At 46.1% G+C, this 26358-nt stretch overlaps 1 long non-coding RNA gene across 1 annotated transcript; it reads left to right on the top strand.

The window, feature by feature from the left end:
* The first annotated feature begins 1387 nt into the window (after positions 1-1387).
* LOC113925801 lies at positions 1388-23675 on the top strand. Its single transcript, XR_003521061.1, has 3 exons — positions 1388-1514; positions 21594-21675; positions 23546-23675. It is a non-coding gene; the product is annotated as an uncharacterized LOC113925801 (long non-coding RNA).
* The last annotated feature ends 2683 nt before the right edge of the window (positions 23676-26358 follow it).

The following is a 26358-nucleotide window of genomic DNA, read 5'->3' as shown; positions in this document are numbered from 1 at the left end:
AAATCTGAATCAGTAATTCCTCTTGCCTGAATCTCTTTCTCTTCCTTCTGCCATTGCCATTGCCAACTCTTGTCTGCTTGTTTCTGGACAGCCAAATCATCTCTTTGGTGGTCTCCTTATGAGAACTTCTCTTCTAAATCCACCCTCTGCGCAGCAGCAAGAAAGGTCATCAGCAAAGCACTCCCCCACGCCCCACCTAGAACCCACTGCGGGGGGCTAGCACTGGGTCCTTGGCAGTAGATCAAGGTGTAGCCACAGCCATCCGTGTCTCCAAGAAGAGTGGAGGTCATTGTGGATCTGAACCAAGTGACTCTAACAACTCCTTCATCAAAACAAGGCCTTCTGACAAAGGGCCCATGGCCAGGTTCCTTCAGCTCTGTTCCCTTGGCTCCGGAAATTGCTCCAGGCTCTCATTCTCACCTGGTTTCCCCACTTAAATCCTTTGCTTCATCCCAAGATCTTCTCTTTCCACCTATCCTCCAAGTAGTGGCCCAGTGGGACTCTCTGGAGGTTACTTCTTGGCTCACACTTTCTTTCATGGCCTACTGGCCATAGGCAAGCCCCATGCAGCCCCCTTGACTGGGTCACTGCCGACCAGCCCAGGTCCAGCACTGTGGCCTTCCATTGGTCAAGCGAGGGGTTGGGATGGGACTCTCGATGATGTTAGAGACTTTGAGGTGTGAGAGATAAAGCTCACTGGCAACCTCTTAGAGTCCACAACAAATATTTCTAGTGTGTTCATTCACGGAGTCATTCAACAAACATTTACATAGGAAGACTACTGAGTACCAGGTACATTACATAGTATTGGCAGTAGGGCACAGAGGGTATCGGACTGGGTCCCTGCTCGTCGAATCTCTATTCTAGTGTTGGAGGGACAGAGACACATTTAGCATCAATAATTGTCAATGGTTTTAAAAGTATGAAGACAATGAAGATGTACAAACTGTAAGTGATCTGAGTGGGAAGGGCAATTCTAGACAAGATACACCAGGAATTCACCTCTGAGAAATGACATTTAAGCAAATATCTGAGTAATAAGAGGTGAACAAACCAATTTTGGTCTGCCAAGCATACTAGGTCAAGGGGTCAGCAAAAGGAAAAAGCCCTAAAGTAGGAATGAATGTGGATGAGTCTGAGAAACAAAAGGACAATAGTGTGGCTAGGCTTGGTGAGCAAACAAGTAGGTGAGAGGAAATGAGATCAAACAGGAAGACACAGACCAGATCACGTAAGTCTTCAGTAAGTTTGCGTAAGATGTTTGCATTTCCCCCCAAGAGCAAAGGGAAGCCATACTCTGCTCACCCCGACACAGAGCAATGCTAGAGGCCATGGTGACTGAGCATCTGCATTCTCGCTCATCATACAGGGAGTGGAGACAGGCCCCGAGGAAGTGACTCACTGCTGAGTCTCTTATAGGTCCACAGCTTGGCGATAATATCCAGGTAGGACACCTGACTCCAAGGGCAAGTAAGGAGTTCAAAGAAGAAGGGGGCCACATGGATCCAAGAAGAGTAAGTACAGACCCACTGTTCTTTCTTAAGTGCTCCTGGAGACAGGGGTTTGGGAAGGTAGAGAGAGAGTCCCAGCATTCAGGGAGGCTGGAGATGTGAGCTCTAAGATGGCATCATTACAACCTCAAGACAGGTGCAGGTTATGGGTTGCAACAGTGGGGCCACGTGAGAGGAGCAAAAACACTCGCACTTAAGCCTAGCCAGCCTTGGACATACCATACCATCCATTCTCAGTTCCGCTCTCCTGCATGTAAAAATACATGCAGAAATGGCACCCTCTCTTCATGGAGGGTGGGCCCCAGAAGTGCCCACTATACCAATAGTATAAATCCCAAATCGAGGCAAAATGGCCCCCTTGACCTTTTTAATGGTCTAATAAGCAGATCTCGCTTGGGAAGGGCCTCTTGCTTTCATGGCTGTTCTTTTTCCTGCATGATAGTTTTACCTTTGCTAATATGCAATGGTAAAAAAAAAATAGAAAGAAAAAAGAAAAAAAGCCATCCTATGAAAGAGAAGATACTTTGAAAGTGCTAAGACTGCTCGGTTCTCTGACAAGCCTTGGCCAACAGTGAGGCTTTAGAATAAAATTAGGAACTGTATGAAGGATGAATGGGTCCAGTCTGTCTCCTGCAGGGCTCAGCAGTGTGGATGGGGCCAGAGTCGTCCCCTGGTTCCTAAGCTTTAATAGAGCGTCTTTCATTCAAAGCTCCCAGGACACTTCATAGCTGCTAAAATGATCCTAAGCAAATATTTGGGGCTACACAGTACAGGTGGGAATATGGAGGCACCGAGAAGAAAAAGAACTGACCAAAGAACCCAAGAGTCAACTGTGGAAGTAGGACCAGAATCCAGGACCTGAGCCAATTCAGAGCTCCTGTTGGCAAGATCAGGCCTGGAAAAGAGCACTGGGACTTCGTGATTGAGATGAGTTATAATCAAACAAATTGGGGGGTCCACAGTCACAGCCAGTTGTGAGCCAGCTGTGTCCTAATCCAGTGCCACCCTGGCACGTGTGCATGGAGCCTGGGTGACCTGCAGCTCTAAGTGGTTAGGACTTGAATAATTCAAACTCTCTAATTAGATTGATGGTGTCTGTTAAGAGTGAGCATATGCAGCGAGGTTGTTCTGTGTTCCTGACAAATTCACTTTATAGCTTCAATTAAACCCATTTCCTGTGTCCTGGGGCCAAAAAGGCCAATATACAAAACGACCACATGGCCATATTGCCAAGATAAGGGTGAACACGGTACAATTCACCCATGTACGCTGCAGGCTGGAGTCTGAGTCGGGAGGCCACAATGAAGACTAAAGAGTTCTATGGTCTGAGTGTTTGTTTCTCCCCCCACCCCAAAATGCATACGTCGAAATCCTAACCCCCAAAGCCAGTGGTATTAAGAGGTGGGGCCTTTGGGGTGATTAGGTCCTGAGGATGGAGCTCTCATGAATGGGATTAGTATTCTTATGAAAGGGCCTTGGGAGAGCTCCTCAGCCCCTTCTGTCATGTGAGGCTACAACAGGAAGTCCGTGGTCTGGAAGAAGGCCCTCACCCCATCATGCTGGCACCCTGATCTTGGACTTACAGCCTCCAGAACTGTAAGCAGTAAATTTCTGTCCTTTATAAGCCACCCAGTCTGTAATATTTTGTTATAGCAGCCCAAAGGGATTAAGATGAAGGATATACTTTGATATGGTCCCCCAGGGTGGACACTGCTTCATTCTCGCCACTGTTGACCTTGAAATAAACAAAACTTGAACACAATGTAGAGTCATGACTTGGGGTACTCTGACCTCCTTCTCTCAATTGGCCGCACTGGAGATGAGTAGCTGAGCGGCAGACAAGGAAGGAAAGATTTGGGAGCAAAATAAGACACATTGAAGATAAGAAGAGCTTCAAGACTCATGATAGGCTACCACCAATAGTACTTCTCTACCCATTTGGTCCATGGAGATTGGTTTGTCCTGGGGCTTCTCCCAAGGGTCGGATCCCAGCTGAGATCTCCCTAAATAACAGGATCTCAGTGGAGTTTCAGAGCCCCTAAGAAGTCCAGCATGGTTGTGGGAGGTCAGGGGCCATTTTGGCATTATGGAGAGGTGGTTACGAATTTGAATTTGTACTTCTTTTACTAGCTGTGGGATCTTGGCCACGTCACTACATCTCTTTGTGCCTTCTGGGCACAAATAGTATGGATTGGACAGGGCTGTGAAGCAAGAAGTTGATAGAGTGAAGCACTTAGAATAGAGCTTGTTCTGCAGTAAGAACCCAATAAATTTCCGCCATTATATTACCGTTACATAGCAAACTCAAAGTACCCCAGAGCTCATTAGATTTCTGGTTCCTCTTCCATGCAGATCCAATTTACTCTTGGGTCCAATTTAACTTTGGAGTTACAGGTAAGACTTATTTTCCGGGGTGCCTGGGTGGCTCAGTCGGTTAAGCATTAATCAGTCAACTCTTGGTTTTGGCTCAGGTCATGATCTCGGCTCAGGCCATGATCTCAGGTTCGTGAGATCAAGCCCTGTGTCAGGATCCACACTCAGCAGGGAGTCTGCTTGAGATTCTTTCCCCGCACCCTCTCTCTCTGCCCCTCCCCCTGCTTGTGCTCTCTCTCTCTCTCTCTCTCTCTCACTCTCTAAAATAAATAAATAAAATCTTTTAAAAAAGACTTACCTTCCAAATTTAAGGGCTTTGACCAAAAGACCACCTTTGTTGGCAGGTGGGAAAGGAAGGCAGGCTGTGCTGAGGAGCACCCTCATCACTGACATTTTGCTCGGCATCAGCCAAGGCTGGCCCTGGGTAAAACTGAGAGGCCAAATTTGCTTACATGGAGCAGCCCCCTTCTAGCACCCCATCCTGCTGGGGCCACCCAGGATCTATGACCCCAGAAGCCCCAAGGGCAGGGACATCGGCGGCAGCCAACCAGCAATCAGTCAGCAGGCTTACAGTGGGCTGGGGAGCGAGGACCAGCTCAGAGGGGTTACCCATCGCTTGGGGCTGGTGAGACGAATGGGGGAGAGAATTAGAGCAGAAGGGGGTGGGCCTCAGTGCTAGGATTTGTCTGAGCAGGTCTTGGGCAACCGAAAAGCCTTTGTGTACTGGAAAGGGCCACCCAAATGTGCAGGGGTGTTATTATATCATTGTTACTATTTTTATTCAAAAGCCAGTTGTTAGCATCTGCGTAACAGGCAATGGAGTGAAGGAAGCCAAAGGGATCTGGGTTTGCACCACCTCTGTACCTGACACAGGACTGTGGCCTTGCAGAGCCTCACTTGCTGCCCCCTCCCCGTCCCATGAAGTCCCGAAGAGCAGGGTCTTTGACGGACTGAGAGTGACAATGTGAAGTGCCTGGCTCATAGCAGACAGAGTCAACCGAGGTGTCTTTTCCCTTCTCTCTGGTGAAGACAGGCTACTTTTTTTTCACATGGAAATGGAACTTCATAAAACCAGAAAGCAAGACGGTGGCCCCAGGGAAGGTTTTAGGAGTGAGTTATTTTCATAGCATCTTTTCTTTCCTCAAAGATCATGCAGAGAGGGAATATCCGTTTCAGAGTGGTTCAGGCTTCGGCAGCAGTTGCTCACAAAGGGTCAGGTTGGGGAATGTTTCCAGTATGCGGAGCTCTTTTGCTGACCTGGGTCCTGCCTCTGCCGACTCTGCCCCGCTGGAGCCTCCAGGTGTGTGCTGAGAAGGCGGAAGAAGCTTGCCGAGGAGGCCAAGGGCTCCTGGATAGTCCGGGCCAGGCTTGGTGCGTGGGCTGGAACGCTCCCCACAGCTGTCAGAGCCCAGAGAAGACACCCTCCCCAGGCCAGGGAGTGCAGAAGGGTGTCCTGGTGCCATGGGAGCCTTCCACTTGAGTCCGCTGGATGTGGCCAGCACTCCTCATAGCTTTTCGTGGTCCCTTTCCTTGGGCTGCTTCCAAGCCTCCAGTTGGGCTGAGTCTAGGAGCTGAGCAGCTCTGTTTGCGAAATCTCCTACCCACGGGAGGCCAAGGCCAGGCATCTGCCCGTCACGGGGATGGGAGTCTGTGGAGGGGGCATGGATTTATTATTCCATGACCCATGTGACTGGCACGTCTCTCTGCCCTGACCTTACTCCCTCCTATGTCCGTTGTACTCGCACCACCACCTCATGGACGGACCGACTCATTACAGTTGGCATTGGTTTTGTTTCTTTTCTCAGTTAGTCCTCTTCTCTGGGAAAATGAGTGCTCCTGACATCTGCTTCCTCCTTTCTAGGCCTGTGGGGATGCCAGAAAGGAAGCACAGCCCGAGAGAAATATCCTTAGGGAGTGCGAGCAGCTGAGGCCCAGAGTCCCAGAGATTCTGTGTGCATATAAATATACATATAGAGGTTTATTTTCATATGTGAAATAGGTATGAGATAGGAGATATATATATACACATACATATTTGTGTCGTGCGTGGGTATGAGCTCCAGCTAATCTGTATTCAACACATCTCTTTTTATTTAAAGTAAATAAAATATTTAACTAGAGATTTAAAAAAGAAAATATGTATCAGAATATGTAATATAAATATTGCATATTTATGCCTGGGCCATCCTCTCGGTCAACCTGGAGATGCTCCTTTCTGTCTTTCACATAATCCTCAGGCTTCATACTTTATGATTTCTGTTCCGCCCCAATGCATATTCTAACTTGATCTCACGGGGATAAAGATCACACAGCCTGGGCCTCGGAATGCATATCAGTGAAAAAGGCTAGTGGCGGGTGTTAGTAACAGACCCAAAACACCTAGCCCAGGCTTGGCCCAGGAGGCATTGACGAATGCTGTGGGTGGATGCGGGGCTGGTGGTGATGAGGTAACATTGGCTTCTGGGGAGCTGCAGACATAGAGGGCTCCATGTGCCCAAGGTCAATGACATTCAGGAAGACCCCATAGCTCTTGCCCTCCAGGGGCATCCTCCTGCCCCGCAGTTAGTTGAATGAGTTAACTAATCAGAGCCCGGGAGCTTGATTCCCGAGTGTTTCTACTCCTGGTGGCCCTTCGGCGTTGTGAAAACACATAGAAGATGGAGAGGCAAAGCCGTATTTGAAGTCTGGTTATCGCACAAAGAATTGAGTGATCCGCGGGTGATACGCCCTCTCTGTGGTTCTGGACGTCTAATCAGAATGCTCCCCCTTGAGGTCCCTGGTAGGTGGGATAGGTTGCAGACTCCTTAAGCAGCATTTTATTATGACCGTGAGAACAAACCACGAAGGCTCCCATTTCATTCACTCTCCTCTCCCACCAGGGTGCTTGGAGCAGGGCTCAGAAGGAAGTCCAGGAGAAGTTCCATTCAGCTCCCAGTCCTCTCTCCTTGGTTAGAGGTGACAAGTTACCAGGCCAGACCCCTGGTGCAATCAGCTAACCAGCCCAGGGCAGCACGGATCGGTGTGCTGCACCACAGAACACACACACGGGAGTGTAAAGGTGTGGGTTCCTGCCACTCTGATACGCGTGAACTTGTCTAAGGCTAAGACTCTATCTACCCTGACTCAGTTTCTGCACCTGTCAAGGGAGGAAGTTGATCTTAATGACCCCTAAGTTCCCTTTTAAGGTTAACATCCTCTAATCCTCCGTTTTAAAAATATAGAAAGTGTGCATTTAACCGAGGATAATGCCCAACGTACTAGAGCTGTTAAAACAGTGACGCCAAGAATCCAAAACAGCAGAAAATCAAGTGTTTATGTTTGATTCAGAAATTCAGATTGACCATCCTATGAGTCATATCAAAGTATTAATGGTTTTGTAGAGAACTAAGTGGGTCTGGGGAGACAAATAATGAATGTTCATGGTAGTTTGCTTTCTGTGCCCACGAACAGTAGCCAGTCCAGAGAGGACGAAGGCCAGGCCAGAGAGATAAGAAGGAGTCGCTCACTGACTTGACAGTTAGCTATTGAGGGCCCGCACCCAGCCTTTACCCTGAGAGCGTGGACTTCTCGAATTTCCTGTGGATTCCACTCCCACGGCATCTTAAGATACAGATTCTCGTTCAGCGAGTCTGGGTGGAGCCCAAGCTTCTGCATTCCTAACATGCTCCGGGGAATCCAGAGACATGTGTGCGCAGCAAAATAGCTGTCCTCCAGGGTTTTCTCCTGGGTGTTGGATGAGGTGATCCCTATTTTCAATGTGGTTGTGGTTCAGAGGTTGGGGACCACGTCTGAGGATGGGCGGAGGGGGAGGCATAACTTCCTTGGAAGAAGAGGGTGAATTCAGCCAGTCTGAGAATAGAATGTAGCTGGGGTTAAAACGCTGGTGGATGATTCTAAGTAACTGCGAGGGGAAAGCAAGGGAGAGAAAGGGAGTTTAGAGGCACAGGCGCTGAGTATTATGGGGGGAGCCATGTGTTTAAATGCCATCCTGGCTGAGACCCTGAGCCCCGCAGCTCAAGGCTCTGGCCTTTCTGTCCTTTGAATTGAGGTTTGCCTTTGACTTTAATGGAACAATTTTCTTCTGGTGCTGCAGCAGCCATTTCATTCCAAGACGGATTGCAATGTGAACTGATCTTGTTCCATTTCGGGTCCCAAACCACAGCACAGGTAGTTTCTAAATGTTGGTAGCTTCTGGGGGAGGCTCTGACTGCGAGGCTGGAATAAAAGTGGCCACAGTCACAAAGAGCATCTATGCCGGCTGTTCCCCTGAAAGGGCTCGGGGTTCTGATCGCTCCCAATGCCCTCAGACACCCTGGATTTCCCCGGGGGCTGTCCACCACGCCCATGAGCCTTCATGACGCGTTTTTGATGCAAAGTAGTTTTAAAGACAGAAAGAAGGTGGAGTTTGTTTTGAAGGTTGACCTGTTTTTTGTTGTTTTGTTTTTTAAGATTTTATTTATTTATTTGAGGGGTGGGTAGGGGCAGAGGGGAAAAGAACCTCAAGCCAACTCCGAGCCCAGCAGAGAGTCCTGCACAGGGCAATTCTGCTTAGACTGGGTCTGAGCAGTGGCCCTGCTGAGGACAAATATCTGAGTGAGGCCCCTCACTGCTGGAGGGAGCCCCATACTCATAGGGAGAGGGGGCCCTGGGAGAATCTAGGTCCATTCTCTGTGGCCCTCAGTAAATCCGGTTTCTGGATTTCTAGCTGGATCCTCAAAGGGCATGTGGACAAGATGGGGTGTCACCAACAGCCACACAAAGCGCACCCAGGAATCTGGAGCCAAGGCTGACCTTATGTCCAAGTAGAAAAGACTTTGTCATCATTTGAAGGCACCTGCCTAAGAGGTCTCCCAGCGGACACAGGCCTTGAAAGATCAGGATCGGATATTCATTTCTTTGGGCTCACCATTCGCCCTCCAACCCAGCTGTTTCTAAGGAGTAAGCACCTTTGGGAGACCTGCTCAGAAACACACTAATTTACCAGTGGCTCTAGATTTATCAAAACGTGAAATAGCTAACACGCAATGAGTGTCCTTCATGCCAGGAACTGTATTATACTGAGTTCCTTACATGTATTGGATCATTAAATTATCATGGCAACCCTACTATGTAGGATATTGAGGTCCCCACTTTACAGACGGGTAAACTTGAGTCTGGAGGTGTGAAATAACTTGCTCAAGGTCACACAAAGTCAGTTGTGCTGTGTCTTAAGCCCAGGCTGCTAGCCCAAACTCCTACTGCTTTTCAAAGGGCCGCTCTGCTTCCTCAAAGGTATGAGCGCTTATGAGGGTGCTAGTTATGGGGGGTTGGGGGAAGGAAGACAAAGGGAAGGACAGCTGCTGAAGACCAGCTTCACCATTTCTTCCACACAGGGGTCCCCTGTGCGATGCACAAGGGCTGTTTAAAGCGAAGTGGTCCAGAAATTCCATGGTAGCTGACTGCATTAGCTAAACCAAGCCCCCAGGGACCTGGTAATTGTTTCCTGCACACCTTACACATCCCCTTGGATCTTTGCACCAGAACCAGAATATGATTGTACCCTACTTCACTTTGCTGAGCCTTTCCCAGTGTCCTGGCCAGCCACCACTATGAGGTTTTGCACCCCAAGGGTTAAATTCTCAGCTGAAGGGGTAGCAGAGAGTCCATTTTGATGAGAACATGCGGAGGCCAAAGGCACCCTTCCAGAGCCTCTTGCTTCTATTCTTTTGCTCATTTTGATTTAAGCCTTCTGTCCTTGTCAGGCTCTTTCCCATTCATAATTATTTGTGTGATGGGTACAATGTTATTATTCTATTATGACTCACAAACCATGGCCAAATCACTATTTCAGTTGATATTGCTTATAAATTATTACATCAGCTGCTTTGCAATTCCATAGTAATCCCTTTCCCCAAGTCCCTCCAGAATTTAAGAGGAAAAAAAAAAAGCCCGGCAAGATTCCAGTCCAGAACCTGCCAGCACCAGGCTGTTGGTTTGACTTCCTGCCTCAGTGGTATTTCCTGGAGTTGCAAGTTATTTAATGCTTACATGGCGACATCTGATCTTTCTTTCTATTGTCCCCCATTGGCCACTGAAGCGCTCTCATTCAAACACAGCTCCTGTGAAAGCAAAGAGAAGGCAGTTTCGCTGCAGGGCACCCCACAGCTGTGCTTTCTAGTATTTGCCCAAATGGCTTCCTACAGGAACAGCGATCACCGTAGCTCTCTGTCTTGGGTAAGCAAACTTCATTTTAACCACAAATGGCTCTCAGGGCTGTGGTCCTGTAAGTTATTCCAGCACAGTACTGAGATACTCTTTTCTCAGCCTGGGCATCCTGGGGTGGGAGTGCGCGCTCACCAGCGTGGATTCCTGGCAGTGTTGTGGGCAAGGCCAGGGAGATGTTGTTCCCAAGAAAGGCTGCAAGTGCAGCCCGTCGTGCCATTTAGAAAGCAGCCCTCAGCTCTCCGGGTGGACAGTGACACGCATTGATTCCTGGCAAACTGGACTCTGCAGGTGGATCTGGGTCCCTGGCCTATGTTATTCTGTCCTTGATCTGGAGCGTAGCCGTTTGATCTATCAAGGTCCTTACCAGGTCTTTGGAGGCCCCTGTTGAAAAATCCTGTGCTTTGGGGTTTGGAGGGAGGGCAGAAATAGTCTATCCCTTTGGGAGAAAGCCGCTCACAGGCCTGGCTCTGTAGCAACATACCTGTGTTGATGTGTAGAGTGTGCCTGGTTCTATCCCCACCCACATATGTCCTTTTGACTGCTTACAGCAGAGCGATTCAGGAGGAATCACCAGGAAAGAGACCAGGGAAGGAACCAGCCCACCCATACTGAGTTCCTGGGACTTCCTGAGTGTTCACTGCCTGAAAGAGAATAATTGGGAACGGCTAAAAGGACAACCAGTGGTAAAAAGAGGCTGATCCCAGCTAAGTAAGCCAATGACGAGAAAGGTCTGACCATTCCATGTAGGGGCCCAGAATTGGCACTGAGTCGCAGTAGCAGATGGAGTCCGAGGGGAGTGCGCTGTGTTTGGCTCTCACTCAAGGGAGCACCAGGCTTGGTGAGTCACTCGGTCCTCCAGGGGCCGTATCACGCACAGCATGTTTCCCTGGGTGGTAAGGTTTATGCCAACTGATGATATTACAACCCAGGAGTTGTTAAAAGACCATGAGGTCAAGCTGTTAGCGGCCACACTCCCATTGTCCAATCCCACGAAAAGCCTCTGTTTTCACACATGGAAACTCGAGGGTGTCCATAGACGTGGTTCTCACTGTGTGGCTCACAGACAAGCAGTGGTGTGGAAGGATTCTCCAGGTGCCCACAGACCGATTGCTCATAGAATCGTGAGACTTGCTCATCATTTTGCACCATCAAAATCCTTCCTACTCGGGTCGTACCCACTGACATAGACCTCTGACTTGAAAAGGCTCCTGTTAAAAACAAAAACAAAACAAAAAATTTCCTTGACCTTCCCTTCCCATCTGACCATGGCTCATCTCTCCGTTTCCCCTTAATGTGAAATTCCTCACAAATGATCTATTACCACCGTCTTTATTTCCTCTCTTCCAGTCCCCTCCTCTCCCAGGTGGCTTTTTCAGTCCCACCTCGATGAGAGTGGGATCGTGGACTTCCTCTTACTTAATCCAGAAGTCAGTTCTCTGATCCATCTTATAGAAAACCCCAGCCGCTATTGTCACCGTGGACGCCTCCCTCCTTTTGCAAACTTTATCTTCTCTAGGGCCCCATGACACCACCTTTTCTGTTTTCCTCTGACCACATTACTGCTTTTCCCATTCTCTTCTGCTCACCCTCTTAATGTGAGATCTCCCAGGATTCCATCTCCGGATCTCTTCTCTTCTCTTCCCTTCCCTTTACTCCTCTTCTCTCATTCCCCACCCCAATGCACCCCATTCTTTTCTCCACGCTCTATCCAGTGACCTCTTGTGGTTTCATACCCTCTATGGAGTCATGACTCCCAAATCTATCTTTCGAGTCCTTATCTTTCCCCTAAGGAAACTGATGATATGACATCTCTGCCTGGATGTCCAATAGACATCTCAGATTTAAACGGCCAAAAGTAAACTCTTACTGTCCTTCCAAAGCCGATTTCTTCCCTCCTGGGGCTCCTCTGTGAGGCAAATGGCACCATCACCTACCCAGTTGCTCACATTCAAATCTTGAAAATCATTTGTCTTTGGCTCTTTTTTAAAAAGGACCCCACATTCGGTCAGCCAGTCCTAGTGGCTCTAACTTCAGTATAAATCCGAGAATCTGGCTACACGTCACTGCCTCCGCTGCGGCAGCTCTGATTTAAGTTCTTATCTCCCGCCTAGCCCATGGCAAGAACCTCTATCCCACTTCCAGACTTTTCCACACTTGTCCTCCTATAATGCATTCTCCACCTGACAGGCAAAATAATCTCTTAAAAGTGGAAATCAACCATATCACTTTCTTTCTTAAATCTTGCTAACGGTTTCTTTCTTTTTTTTTAATTTTGTTTTCTTATGTTAGGTTAATCACCATACATCACATCATTAGTTTTTGATGTAGTGTTCCATGATTCATTGTTGGCATGTAACACCCACTGCTCCATGCAGTACGTGCCCTCTTTAGTACCCATCACCAGGCTAACCCATCCCCCCACCCCCTCCCCTAAAACCCTCAGTTTGTTTCTCAGAGTCCATCGTCTCTCATGGTTCGTCTCCCCCTCTGATTTCCCCCCTTCATTTCTCCCTTCCTACTATCTTCTTTTTTTTTCTAATCACATTACAGAATACAATTTAAGCTACCTGCCCTGTATGTAAGACCCGATGTGATCTGACCCCTGTGCTTCTTGCCGACCAGCTCAGCTCAGTCACTAGATTCATTCACCCTAGCCTTCTTTCAGCCCTCAGACAGCCCTGGCTTATTGTTGCCTCAGGGTCTTTGCACTTGCTGTTCCTTCTGCCTAGTATGCTTTTCCCCCCAGACTTCCACATAATTAGACTCAGTTTCAGCATCACCTTTGAAGACAGACCTTCTCTGACCACACAGTTTAAAGCAGCTCCTAAGCCCAGCCCTTCTCTCTCTCCTTACGTTGTTTGTTTTCCACACATCAGTGAACATTCTCTACTTGAATTTATCTTTTTATTTGTTCATGGTTTATTTTTGTCTCCCACTAGACCACATGACAGCAATCTTGCCTGTCTTGTTCACTGCGATTTCCCTAACTTATACTCATGCCTACCTCATACTGTGTGCTCAATAAATATTTGTTATCTGAGTAAACGCTCCCATTATAATAAGTTCTATACGGTGCTTCTACTTCTGGTGTGAAGCGACGTCATTTCCAAAAGCATGGGAGAATGACCTAGATATATTTTTTAACAATTCAGAGATTCTTGGGTCCCATACCAGGCTTTATTGATGTGCCACTGAAAGTATACTGATCTTTTCATTCACCCTGATGGGAAGTCTTGAAGTAGCAAAAGTAGAGGACAGGGGGTTAGCATTCAGGCTAATGGAATTTGGGTTGAGTGGTCTTGTGAGTCCTTTGTTTCATTGGGGTACAAATATTTGAAACCATTGGATTGCAGCTGGGCATGGAGGTGGAGAGGAGAGGAGAAGCTGAACCCTGTGCCATGAGCCCATCTGACTATTGAAAGCCAAGGTCCGGTTTTACCCACTTTGGTGTCTAAGTGATTCTGTGAATTACCAGGGCACCTATTAGTTCAAGAACAACTCTTCCCCTCGCATGTCCTTGAGCTTCATGATCTAGAACTCTGCTGTCCAATCCAGTAGCCATGATTTAAATTTGAATTAAAGAAAATTAAGGCATTTCCTTTGAATTAAATTTATTACAATGAAGATGAAATAAAATGAAGCATTTCATCCATAAGTCTCACTAGCCACATTTCAGGCACTCACTGACCACATGAGAGAGGGACCGCTGTATTGCACAGTCTACTTTCATCATGGCAGAAAGTTCTGTGGGGCAGAGCTGGTCTAGAAAATGGGCTCCTGGGACAGTTGGGGCATCGACCTGCTTACTGCCTTAAAGTGCCAGTCTGGTCAGTCCTATGTGGAACTGAGCTTCACCCTGGTTAAGCAATGGGTCTCGTGAGGCCTGGGAATTTCATCTGAGCAGGTAAGAAGCTGAGGAAAACAGCCTGTAAAACCCTTTGCTAGCAGACCTGCCCCCACACAGAGGAGATGCGCGTTTTCACCGAGGCTACCATTGTCGCCTCAGAGGACCTGGGGAAAAGCACATCTGAGGATAGGGAATGCACTTCTCTTAGCTTGTTCCCCTTGAACTCTGGGTCCAAGGTCACTCGAGGGAAAATCATCAGAATTTGTTATATGACTGTTTCTTGGGGTTACCTTCTCTATCCCCAGTGAGATTATCCATCACTTTAAGGCAGGGGAAATAACTTAATGCTCTTGTATTACCCCTCCCCCAGCATTTCACATTCAGATGATAAACACTAGCACTTAGTCTAACTTGCATTAAAATTAGTTCTGTACATGCTTCTCTTTGTTTGCTCGTGAGCCTCTCAAGGGCAAGGCTAATATCTCATTCCCTTCCCTGCAGCATTATTATGCAGGATGTGTAATTGTTTTTCTACATATATTCATTAGATTGAGTGGATAGGTGGATGGATGAATGGATGGATGGAGGGATGGATGGTCAGACGGACGGACAGACTCAGACCCACACTGAGAGAAAATCCCATGTTTCAGTAATAATCTTTCTGGGAATCTATCATTTCTCATCTCAGGATTTCAGAGGAATTAAGCATTATTCTCACTTCTGAAGATGAGGAGACGTACCTTCCAAGTCAACAGTGCACAAATGAGGGAAATCTTTTCCAATGTCATCAGAGTTTTCTCCTGCGATTTCATCAGAAAATCCATTTCCTTTTTCTTCTCTCTAGAAGCAAGCCCAGCTAGGGAAAGAACAAATCAGGCTTAAAAGGAAAACAGAGCAATAGGAAAATGTCATAAGAAATTGTGTACATGCCATGTGAAACACTCAGATTCCCAGTGCATTTTGTGTTACTCTTTTGAAATCCCAATATCGAATGTGTATTACAGACTATTGAATATACTGTCCCCACATTCTTGTCTCTGGGGGAGAGGAGAATGAGACTGCATGTAGCACAGCAGAAGGCACGTGAGATCACAAAACCAGGCACAGGTCAGCTCTTAGCCCCCCAGCGGAGGAGGCAAGTTCATTGGGGGCACATTGATTATCTCCCAGGTGTCTGTTCATGTCCACAAGGTTGGGACACTAATGAGAAATCCAATAATGCTTATTCGGAACAACATGAGCCAGCCCCCCCAGCATATGGCTTCGGGTGTTGGTTGCTTTGATGTTTTATGAATCTTTTCTGATTATAAAAAATAATTCACTTTCTTTTTTTTTAAGATTTATTTATTTATTTGAGAGAGAGAGAGTGAGAGATAGAGAGCACGTGAGAGGGAAGAAGGTCAGAGGGAGAAGCAGACTCCCTGCCGAGCAGGGAGCCCGATGCAGGACTCCATCCTGGGACTCGGGGACCATGACCTGAGCAGAAGGCAGTCGCTTAACCAACCGAGCCACCCAGGCGCCCAAAATAATTCACTTTCATTATGGAAATATGGAAAGGCACACAGGAATTATAGAAAGGTATAGAGAAGCTATACCTCCAGCTAGCACCTGGAGCCCTGCTACCCTGAGTTAACTGTTGCTTATATTTCCTTCTTGTCCTTTTTCTGTACGTGGACGACACAAATAATATAGAGCTGTGTCTTTTGGGGGATAATTGAATCATACAGCTCACACTTTGTTTGATTTTTATACTTAACAACACGTTATTAAAAGTGTATCCCCATGCCATTAAATATTTTTCAATGCAAAATGGTACATAGTAAAAAAAAAAAAATCCTCCTCTCCCTCCAAATGTATAGGCTATAAATTAATGTGCTATGTGGGAGGGAATTTATTGTTTTAAGTTCCTATATTAAGAAAGAAGGCTAAAAATTAGTGGCTTAAACATCTAACTTAAGAGGTTAAAAGGGGCCTAACAAAATTAACAAAGTTCCAAACAGGAAATTAAACTAAAGTAATCTACAACAGAAATGCTTTTAGATTTGTCTCTTGTGTTGTTTTGTTTTTTTTTTTTTCATTCTGTGCTTGGAATCTTTTGAGCCTTCTGTCTTAGACTGTCTTACTTTAAAGAAGTAATTAAGGTTAAATGAGATCACTGGGGTGGGTCCTAATCCAATTACCTGTTGAAAGAGTGTTGAACTAGATATTTTAAATCCAGTCTGTCATTTTTGACTTTGACTGAGACTTTTAGCAGGTCTTCAGGTAAAGGAATCACTGAAATATTTTATCTTTTTATCTTATTTTGTGTTCTGTAACTGCCTCCAGATCTCTTCTCGTTTTTTGCCTTCTTTGAGACTGACTTCCTTTTATTTATTCCTACCACTTTGGAAGTCATAAATGTAATTCTCTTCTAGAGCTTCTCCAGGACTGTTAACAAGCATACTTCACTTACCATATGCTAAACTTAATTAATAAGTTTCCTTCCTTCTGCACATTCTAGTGGCCTTAGGACACTTTAATCCTGTTACCCCTACTGATTTCTCTGCTGCTGGTCCTGCATATTTCATTTATGTTGCCATTGTTTTGTAAAGTCAACATTTTTTGTATTTACTCATACATGTGCCACTTTCTTGGCTCATTGTGCCGTTTTTCATCTCAATATTTATACACGACTTGCCTCTGCTTCAAACAAGCCCTTAGAATTCCCTTTAAATCACAGTCTGTTTTTTCTTACCTCAAGGTGTCTACTTCACTCTTGTTTTTGAACGGTATTTTCACTTCACGTGTGTTTTGAGGCTGGTAGCTACTTTCCTCATATTAAAAATGTTTCCGCTGTCTTCCAACTCCCATGATTGCTATTAAGAAGTCGGTTGTAAGTTTGTCATTCCTTTGTAAGTAATCCGTTTTCTCTGCCTGCTTTTTAGATGTTCCCTGGCTTTAGTGTTTTAGCCCTATCTGGGGTATGTTTCTTCTTTTCTTTTCTTTTCTCCTCTTTTGCAAAGCCTGCTTGGGTTCCTGGGATGTTTAAGTCTGAGGATTGAAGCCTTTTCTCAATTCTGATCATTTCCCTTTCTCTTTCTGCACTGTGAAATAGGTAAACTGCTGGTCTGTCTTCCAGATGTCTAATTATTTCTTCAGCTGTGCTAAACTTCTCTTATACCCTCCATCGAGGCTTACAAAAACAGTTATAATATTTTTCATTTCTAGAAATTCTAGTTGGATATTTTTTCAAAAATCGCTTGAAACTTTTTATAAATTTCTGTTCCTCACTTATATTCTATATAGCTTGTGTGGGCTGAAATGTGTCTGCTCAAAATTAATCTATTGAAATCCTAACCCCCAGTGCCTCAGAATGTGACTGCATAAGGAATGGGGCCTTTAAAGAAGTAATTAAGGTTAAATGAGATCACTGGAGTGGGTCCTAATCCAATATGACTGGTGCCCTTATCGGAAGAGATTAGGACACAGACATAACACAGTGGGACGACCACGTGAAGACAGAGGGAAGATGACTATCTACAAGCCCAGGCGAGATGCCTCAGAAGAAATTAATCCTAGTGACACCTTGATCTTGGACTTCTAGCCTCTAGAACTGTGAGCAAATAAATATCTGTTGTTGATGGCCCTAAAAAACTAACCTAGACCCTCAATTTTTTTTCATGGTTTAAACTACTTGTTTTATATTCTTTGGCTGATAATCCAGTATCTGAAACCTCTTGGAAGCTGAATCTCCTGTCTCCCCCCCGCCCCCCGCCCGCCGCAGTGGTATTATGTTGGTATCTTTGTGAGTTCTGTGATCTGTGCTGGTGATCAATGGAAATTCTTTGAGATGAATCTGAGAGGCTTCATTTTTCTTAGTGTTATGAGCCTAGGGCTGCTGCCAAGCCAGTAACCCTCCACTAATTCTCAACTTGAGCTTATTTCTTGGGACTACCCAGGTAGTGTGAATTGAGGTTGGAAAATTATATGATGACCTTGTGTTTATGAGTAATCAAGGCAGAGATTTTGTTCCCTTACCCAAGTACTAAGATGGAAGAAAGGCGATATTCCTTGATGTTTAGTGTAGTGGTGGTAGGGGGGGAAGAAGTTGGCATATATCTAATTCATGCCTACATTAAAGATACAACCCGTTGGGATCCCAGTTTTCTGTATGAATATCTTCTACTAGATTCCATGCTTTATGAAATCCCTAAGTGTTTTCTTCTGTGGCCTGTCCACTGGAGCTTGATAAATGCCCTCAGGATGAAAGTCAGATGTAGTGTTTCAAAGATAATTCTAGAAGGAGAAGTAATCTTTAGCCCAGAGCCTCTGTCAGTTCTCCAGAAGCATCAGGCTGGTCTGTGCAGGGAAAAGTTTAGTGTTGCTATTATCTCTATCTGCTGACTTCATGGCCAGCTAGATGAACCTTGCCTCTTAGGAGAGCTAGGTCCAGAGGGAAGCATTTTCTGGAAGTCAGTTGTGGATCTCCCAGCGATATGTGTAGAGTTCTTATCTGTGTGTGGACTGTCCTGTGTCTGAACTCTTGCTTCACCCGATCCCCAGGCTTTTTGGAGATCATGCGTTCCCACCGCCATCTCTCTGATCACCTTTTCTCCTGTTTTCTACACCTTCCTTTGAAAAAGTAAATAGAAGAGCCATCTGTCTTGGAAGATATCCTGGTCCTCTTTCAGAAAGTGCTAGAAATAAAGGCGAAATTCAAAGGCATAACATAACTCAAAGCTGTATAGAGCCAGGGCCAAAATGCTTGCATTTGCTTCATCCCTAAAGGAGAGCCTACCAATGCTTATTTCAGGAGGATTTTCTGTTTCAAAAGTCGGACCCAGCATAGGAAGCAGATCTCTGGCCTGGAGGTATTTTGAGGCATCCTAACATAAGGCAGGTAGCTGAAAAGTGTCTACAAACTCACCTGGCACTGCCTTTGGCTTCCCTGAAAGCAGAGTTGGCCTCGATCTCCCAGCTGCTCACTGAGAGCCCATGGCATCCAGCACAGGATGAGGGAGGCATACAAGCTGATGAGCTAGTGGGCCCCAAGCAAAACTCCGATTGAGACACTCTCTACTCTGTCTGATTATTCTATGCTTTTATATAAAACTTCCAGTGTGATTTATGATTAGTTCTTGATTCTGTTTCTTTGGAGTTAGGTCTTATTCAGGGAAGCCATAGGAACAGCATGACCCAAAGACCTATGGCCCCCCTTACTCAGGGAAGCCATAGGAACAGCATGACCCAAAGACCTATGGCCCCTCTTACTCAGGCTCATTGCTGACCAAAGCAATTTGTGCAGGTTTAAAAAAGAGACCAGACAACGGGCACATTGATATACCTAATGGCCTTTCCCATGAGCTCTTGTTGCCAGACCACCTTAGACAGCCTCAGGTAATCACAGGAGACACTAAGCACATTTTCAAATTCAAAGTCAAGTCTACAAAGGGCTAGAGTCTGGGTATTCTCCTTGGACAAGAGCAGAAGTCAGCCATCCCCCTTTTATTACCAGCCCTGTGTGCCCCGTGTTTTCAACAGAATAAATCAGGCCAATCAACTGTACTTGTTTAATGGAAAGTCAGAGGCATAGAGGGTGAATATTACTTAGGATATGAAAGATCAGCTAGTGCTCAGGAAATGTGTCAGCTGAGAGAATTCTTTTTGTCTTCATGAAAGTGGTCTCTTGGAAATCAAACTTAAGTTGTATATGAGCTTCGTGAGTCTAGAAAAGTTTTCAAGTACTCTTCAACAAATTAAGTACCAATACATCTGAAAACAGATGGTGGGATAAAATGCTGCGTGTCTCTTTCCGTTTTTGGAACACACCCAAAATAATATCTACATATCCCAAACCATTCTGAAGGATATCTGGAACGGGCCGAGTGAGAGTAACAAGAGCAAGGAACACTAACAAGCAGACGAGTGCCCAGCACTCAATAAATATTGACTCTCCAGATCCAAAGCAGGATGCTACCATCTCTGAAAGGAAGTTGAAAGAACTCTATAAAACCCAACCGAGAGTGCTATATGCAACACCATTAGATTTAAATTCTTGGAGATAACACAGAAGAAAGAAAGCCCATTTCTATAGTGGTGTTCTAAAGTTTGCCACGTCAGAGTGGCCGGGGTGTGTGGGTGTCCTGGGATGGAACCCTAGGCCAAGCTACCTGTGCCTTCTAAGACCAACCCCCCCAGCCCTGCTCACCGTAAAAGGGAAAGCCAAAACCTTCAAATAAGAAGGTATTCAGAGCAGAGCCCATTACATTTGTGCAGAAAACCTAGACAATGGTAATTATAAATAAATGTTTAAAGCTATGCTTCATAACCTACGGTTGTGATTAAAGCAGGGCTTAGCGGAAAATTTTTAGGCTTAAGCACTTAGCATTACCAAATAAAAAATAATCAAAATAATGCATTCATTATTCAACTCAAGAAGTTTGAAAAAGAACACAAGGGAATTACAGAAGTCAAAAGGAAGAAATGATTAATGATGAGAGTTGAAACGGATACAGTTTTAAAAATTAGATATTTGGCAGGAAAAAAATGAAGCCAAGATATAATGTTTTTTAAACAAAATAGAAAAACCCTTCATATCCCCTTTCCCCCCAAAAGAGGTACAAAATACAAGCATGGAAAATCAAAAAGGAGAATTGGAAAGGAAAATTAGAAAGGAGAATCTCCATCCAAAGTTGGAGAAAATTAAAAGAAAACTCCATGTTCAAGTCTACGCACACAAACGTGAATACTAAGGAGTTAGTGTGTATGAAGCCGAGGCATTGTCTGGCTGCCAGGCCCAGATCATTTCACATAAGAATTATTTTAAATCTCTAAGAAATAGATCATTCTAATGCTTTAAGAACTTTTCTAGGGTAAGGAAAATAAGTGCTTCCAACGTTTTCTTTTAAAACCAGAATAGCATTGACGCCAAAACTTGACAGTGATGGTGTAGCATGCACACACAGACCAGTGTTACTAATAAATCTAATGCAAAAAACTTAAATAAGACACCAGTATGTTAGTTGGGATTTTCTTTTTTGCAACTGACATACTTTCAAACGTCTCCCTGACCGGAGGGGAAAGGCAGCCCCATTACCAAAGGAGGAAACCATTAAACTGTCTCAACGATACAGAAGGGCACTGTGAGAAAAGCGACTTTCGAGCCTGGCCTTTGGATCAAAGTCGGTGTTCAAAGCACTAGGTGAAAAGAATATTGAAACAGCATCACGAGGTGGCCGGCAGGTAGCTGGGTCTTCCCAGCCATAGAAAAGTTGGGGACAGAGATGGCTCACAAGCCCAGACATTGACTATTTTCTCCAACTGAGACAGTTCTTTTGTGATGGGAAATGTTCTGCTTAGGTAAATTCTTCCGCAATGATGATGTGATCCTGTGGTACCCTTCTACTTCCCGTTTGAAATGACAAAAGGCTCCAAAGGGGGTCACTGAGGAGCCCACACCGGTGGAGAGAGAAGCAGAACCTGAGCTCTGAGGACGGGGGAGGGATTCTTCAGAAGAATAGAGACGGGGTTTGTGAGAGGGAAGTAAAGAAAGACAAAGCAGTTAAGAAGAAACTCAGTTGTGACCGGTGGTTGCTGACAAGGCCTAGGAGATTAGAGCCGAAGTCATTAAATGGTCTCGGTGGACGCATGGCTGACTGTCTTCTGTTTAATCCTCTTAGGCAAACAGGCCTGTCTCACCAGGCCTTGGACAGAGGCTCACACTGATTCTGCCCTGAAATGCCGGCCAACTTTGGAAATGAGGTATTCTGTGAGCGCTGGGAGTAAGTACATGAGCTGGTCTGTGTGGGGTGTGGGAAGCCAATCTGCTAATGGCACAAGTCTTCCATATAACTCCAGCCAAGCAGAAAGTGATGTAGGAAAAAAAATCTCCAAGGCAAGTATTCAGTGAAGCTTCACAGGAGCCAAGAGAGTGACAGCCACACCCCCTAACCTTCACTCTGACTCTCCCTGGCTGACTTGGCCCCTGCAGGGATGTAGGGCAGAAGTTGCTCTAGCACAAGACCTGTGGGATTCGAGATTGAAACTGGCCTTTTGAGGGAACAGGGCCAGAAAGCTAGAAGCCCCCAGAGGCACTTGAAACTGGTCTTTTTCTTTCCAGAGGGATTCCTGTCTCAGCTCAGCGAGCCACGTCAAATGTCAGAGTATGGGTTGAAAGTCAGTCTGGGTCTGCGACAAGGCTGTCAGGTGATAAGAGTACGTGGAGATCTTCCTCTGAGTAATTTCCTTCCTAACTAGCTGTAAAAAGAAGGGACAAAGGTCAGCTTTTAATTCTGTTAAGATCTCAGAAATTCTGAGATCGGTTTCTTCTTCAATGAGTGTGGGCTTATTGCCCAACCTAGATACAAGTTTTTGTTTTAGATTTGCCACCCGAAAAGGTACAAGACGGTGCTACCCAAAAGAAATAGAAGGCCTCAAATGGAGTTTTAAAGTTTTCAAGTAGCCACATTAAGAGGTAAAATGATATGAACTCTGGGTGATAATGAAGTCATTGTGGGTTCATCAGCTGTAACAAATGGACCATTCTGGTGCGGGATGTCCATAGTGGGGGAAGCGGCCGTGTGCGGGGACAGGGGTTAGACAGGAACTCTCGGTACTTTCCACTCAATTTTCCTGCGAACCTAAAACTGCTCTAAAATACAAAGCTTATTCTCTAAAAAGTAAAAGGAAATGGAAAAATTATGTTAATACTCTATTTTATTTCACGAAAATATTATCACTTCAATATGTAATTGACATAAAATCATCCTAATGAGTTATTTCACATTACACTTTCATCTGAGGTCTTTGAATTCAGCACATCTCAATTCTGAGTAGTCACCCATAGCTGCTGGCAGCCATATTAGACAATGCCATATTGGCCATAAGGGATTACGTCCCACGGTGCCTGTCCTCCGGGAGCTTATACACGTGATCCTTATCCCCTGCACAGTGAAGTGGCATGGGGGCGGGGGATATGGGGAGATGACCTGTTAGGACCCCCCTGGAGAGAGACGGGAGCTTCTCTAGAGTTTAGGGCCAAGTACTAGTATGAGGGAGATTTTTACAAAGCTCTCTCCTCTTCTCAGGTTCTGGTTAACTAACAACTTTCCCACCCAACCAAACCAATCAGAGCTAATCCATGATGGCTTGACAAAACAGATTCCACAGCCGCCACTGGGCCAACCCGCATTCACATACTTCCTCTTCCCGTATTGTCAAGGTCTCCGTTTGGCATGGATTTAGGGGGACGGCCCCAGGCGGGAACAGAATGACGCTCTGGGTCATCTCTGTAACTGACTTCGCTCAAGGGTACTGTGAACACCCAACCAGGACCCACACCAGCAGTGGGTTGCTTCGGGCACACCACTCTGGGTGGTCCTAAAGGGAGGTTTGGCCGACACCTCCGCAGTACAGGGGTGCCTCGGTGATCCACATCCAGCCAGCCCTCCATGAGGAGGCTGCCGCCAGCACACCCAAGCCAAGCCTGGCTCCAGCGCCTGGTCCATGAGTTTGTCCATCACTGGCCACCCATTCGTCCCCCAGACCTGCTCATCCCCAGGTCCCTTCAGATGCCCTTGTCTGGCTCACTGGCCTTAACTTCTTGCTCATCTCTGCTTCCCCGCTTCTGCAGCCTCCCAAGTGTGGGCACAAGTTCCTCTCTGCCAGAAGGACCCTGGCGAGCCCTCCCCAGCAAGACTTCCTGGGCCTCCACTGCCTCCTCTCCTCGCTCTCTGGAGACTCTCCTTCATTCGGGTGCAGCGAAGCCCAGGGCTAACCCCGGGCCCAAGGTCCTGGGGAGGCAGGGCCTCTCTGCTTCTGGCATCTACCGTATCTCCAGCTCCCGCAACCTCTTCTCAAGTGTCCCTGAGCTGTCACCTCTTCCGTACTTAAGCTAATGTGCTAATTTCAGAACATTCCACCTGTATATTGTCCAGTTCCCAAAAGTCAGGGCCTGACGTGCCTTATCAACGTTCTTTCTTTCTCTCAGTACTGATATTGGCACACACCCCTACATCACAAGAATGTTTCTGTCTGTGGGAGCTGGAAACTGTATCAGACCACTGTGTGATGACTTTCCTTGTACCTTATGTCCCCCTCCTGCCAACAAATTAATGAGGATAAATATTCCCCAGAAGATTTTCAACTATTACCCAAATGGCCTTCTCTCTGCGGTAATTTTCTTGTTCTCTAATATCAAAAGCTCCACTGCTTTTGAATTCAGAAGGGCAACCTGTACTGAGATCTGTGACATAAAGAGTTTCCAGCCTGGAAATTGTGTTTAGTTCTTTCATTCCTTCTTCTTGAGAGCGTTCGGTGTCCTGCAAGGGGTCCGAGTGAGTGAGTTGCATAGCTCCCGAGGTGGCTGGGTTTGGCTAGTGGCGTGACCTGTACTCCCTGCTCTTTCCAGCACATCAGCGCAGAGACAGCCCGTTCTCCTTGAGGATCGCTCTCTGGTCAGGCTGGCGGCCAGCTTGCCACCATGAACGTGTCCCGTTCTTCCTTGTGGCCATCATATGCTCAACCCTCTCCCTGGCTGGAGCAAGTGACTTCCTCATGTTTAGCTTGGGTTGCAAACCTGTTAGTAAAATCAGAGGGGGTCATACCAAACTGTCACTTGACAGATCTTGTGAGCAGCCCTTTAAACGCAAACCAAGGCCAACCCTCAAGCAGAAAGCCAGTGCAGTTGCCACGGTGGAATTCTACCCAACCGAGTCAGAGCCTAGCAGGTCTACACCGCGTGCTGTCTTTACCACACCCTGGGGCACATTTTGTGGTTGGGTCCCCTTGGAGGCGAGGGACAGAGAGAAACTGATGTGTGCACAGACATGAATAGGGCTGTGCAGATGTATCTGTGCTTCCCAAGGTATGTGTTCTATCAGGGTTTCTTGAGCATGAACCCGAGGGGAGGCAAAGAGTTCCACTGTTTGTTGCCTGCAGTCCATAAAAATCCACTCGTTTAGGCTTCAGTTTTTGCTCACCTCCAACTAAGGAAACATTTTTAAATGGAAATCCTGAGACCTTTCTGTTGTTCTGAATCAGATGATTGTCGGGGCTGAAATGCCCCAGCCTTCCACTAGGGGAGAGTCTAACGCAGCGCAGGCGCTAGGAGGAGGGAGAGCCAAGAGACTGAACTGGAAAGAAATCGAATTTGTGTGTGTGTTTGTGTGTGCGTGTGTGTGTGTGTGTGTGTGTGTGTGTGTCTTCTAACTGGAAACACAGCTCTTCTCTATATACTGGCTTTGATATGATTTTGTGGCTAGATTTAATTTTGGTGCTGTCAGAGTGAATGTTACTGCTCCCTTTTCTTGTAATCTGAAAAGCTCAAAACACTTTCTCTGCAGCACTGGCTTGTTTTGTTGTTGTTTGGTTGTTGTTTTTTTTTTTTTCTTTCCCCTGTTTCTACTATCAAATAATACATGTAATCTTCTCTTCTTTTTGGCACTGAGCCGGGCACCACACAGAGGCAAACTAATGGGTGGGCCCATTCCTCCTGAGCATTGGCTAGCTCACCCTCAATTTCAAGAGAGCCCAGTGTCTGCCCGGGCTCTCAGGAAACTGCGGCTTCTCGTTCAGTTTGACCAGCCATGTACAGCTAAGCCTACTCAAAACCAAATCTGCTTTGCACATTTATCACCTTCCCTGTGTTAAATATAGTTAAGAAGAAATGGGGTCATCCTTGCTTTTTGAATATTTTTTTTTAACTGGGTGAAAGCCAGTGAGTAACGTGCATCTGTTTCTAGGACAGTGAAATGCTCTATTCCAATGGTAGGAGGTATAAAGGTAGGGAAAGAGCCTCACTCTGGAGCCAGAAGTTGTGTTTGAATCCTTACAATTGGTCCAAGGTTCTCAGTCTAACATAACCCCTCCAGCTTCCGTTTTCAACAACTGAACAGGGATGATAATGACCATGTCCCGGGATTTTTAGGAGGATGATAAAGGTATTCATGTGAAAAGACATAGCATGGTGACGGGCACCTAGTAGGTGTTCAATCCCTTACTTTTCCCCCCTTCCTCGAGAAGCCTCTTTGCCATCTGGTCAGTTTTAAAGACAATCTCTCCCTAATGTAATTTTTCCTTTAATGGCCTGTTCTCTTGATCAGTGTGAGATAAGGTTGTTCTTGCACAGAGAAATGGGGGGTGGGCAAATTGATAAGAGAAAGCCATCTGTTAGGAACAGAGAGCATGCTGTAGTTGTAATCGAAATAGATTAAAACAGCGTCCCAAAAGAGGTGGCCAACAGTATGCTCGGTCAGAGCCCCGACTGCATTTCTGCCTGCCTGTTTCTGGGCATGCTCCAGAGCCTGGCACCGCCCCCTGCAGCAGGGCCTTCATCCTCTCTCGATTCTTCAGCTTCGACCTCATTCCAAGATGACGGACATGCCAGGGCTTTGGTAGAAGGTATTAAATTGAGGCTCTACTTCCATAGAACTAAATTATAATTTT

This window comes from Zalophus californianus, chromosome 2, assembly GCF_009762305.2.
Source record: "Zalophus californianus isolate mZalCal1 chromosome 2, mZalCal1.pri.v2, whole genome shotgun sequence".
NCBI classification, from domain to species: domain Eukaryota; kingdom Metazoa; phylum Chordata; class Mammalia; order Carnivora; family Otariidae; genus Zalophus; species Zalophus californianus.
Note: the sequence above shows the minus strand (reverse complement) of the source record. Positions and strands in the feature narration are given on the sequence as shown.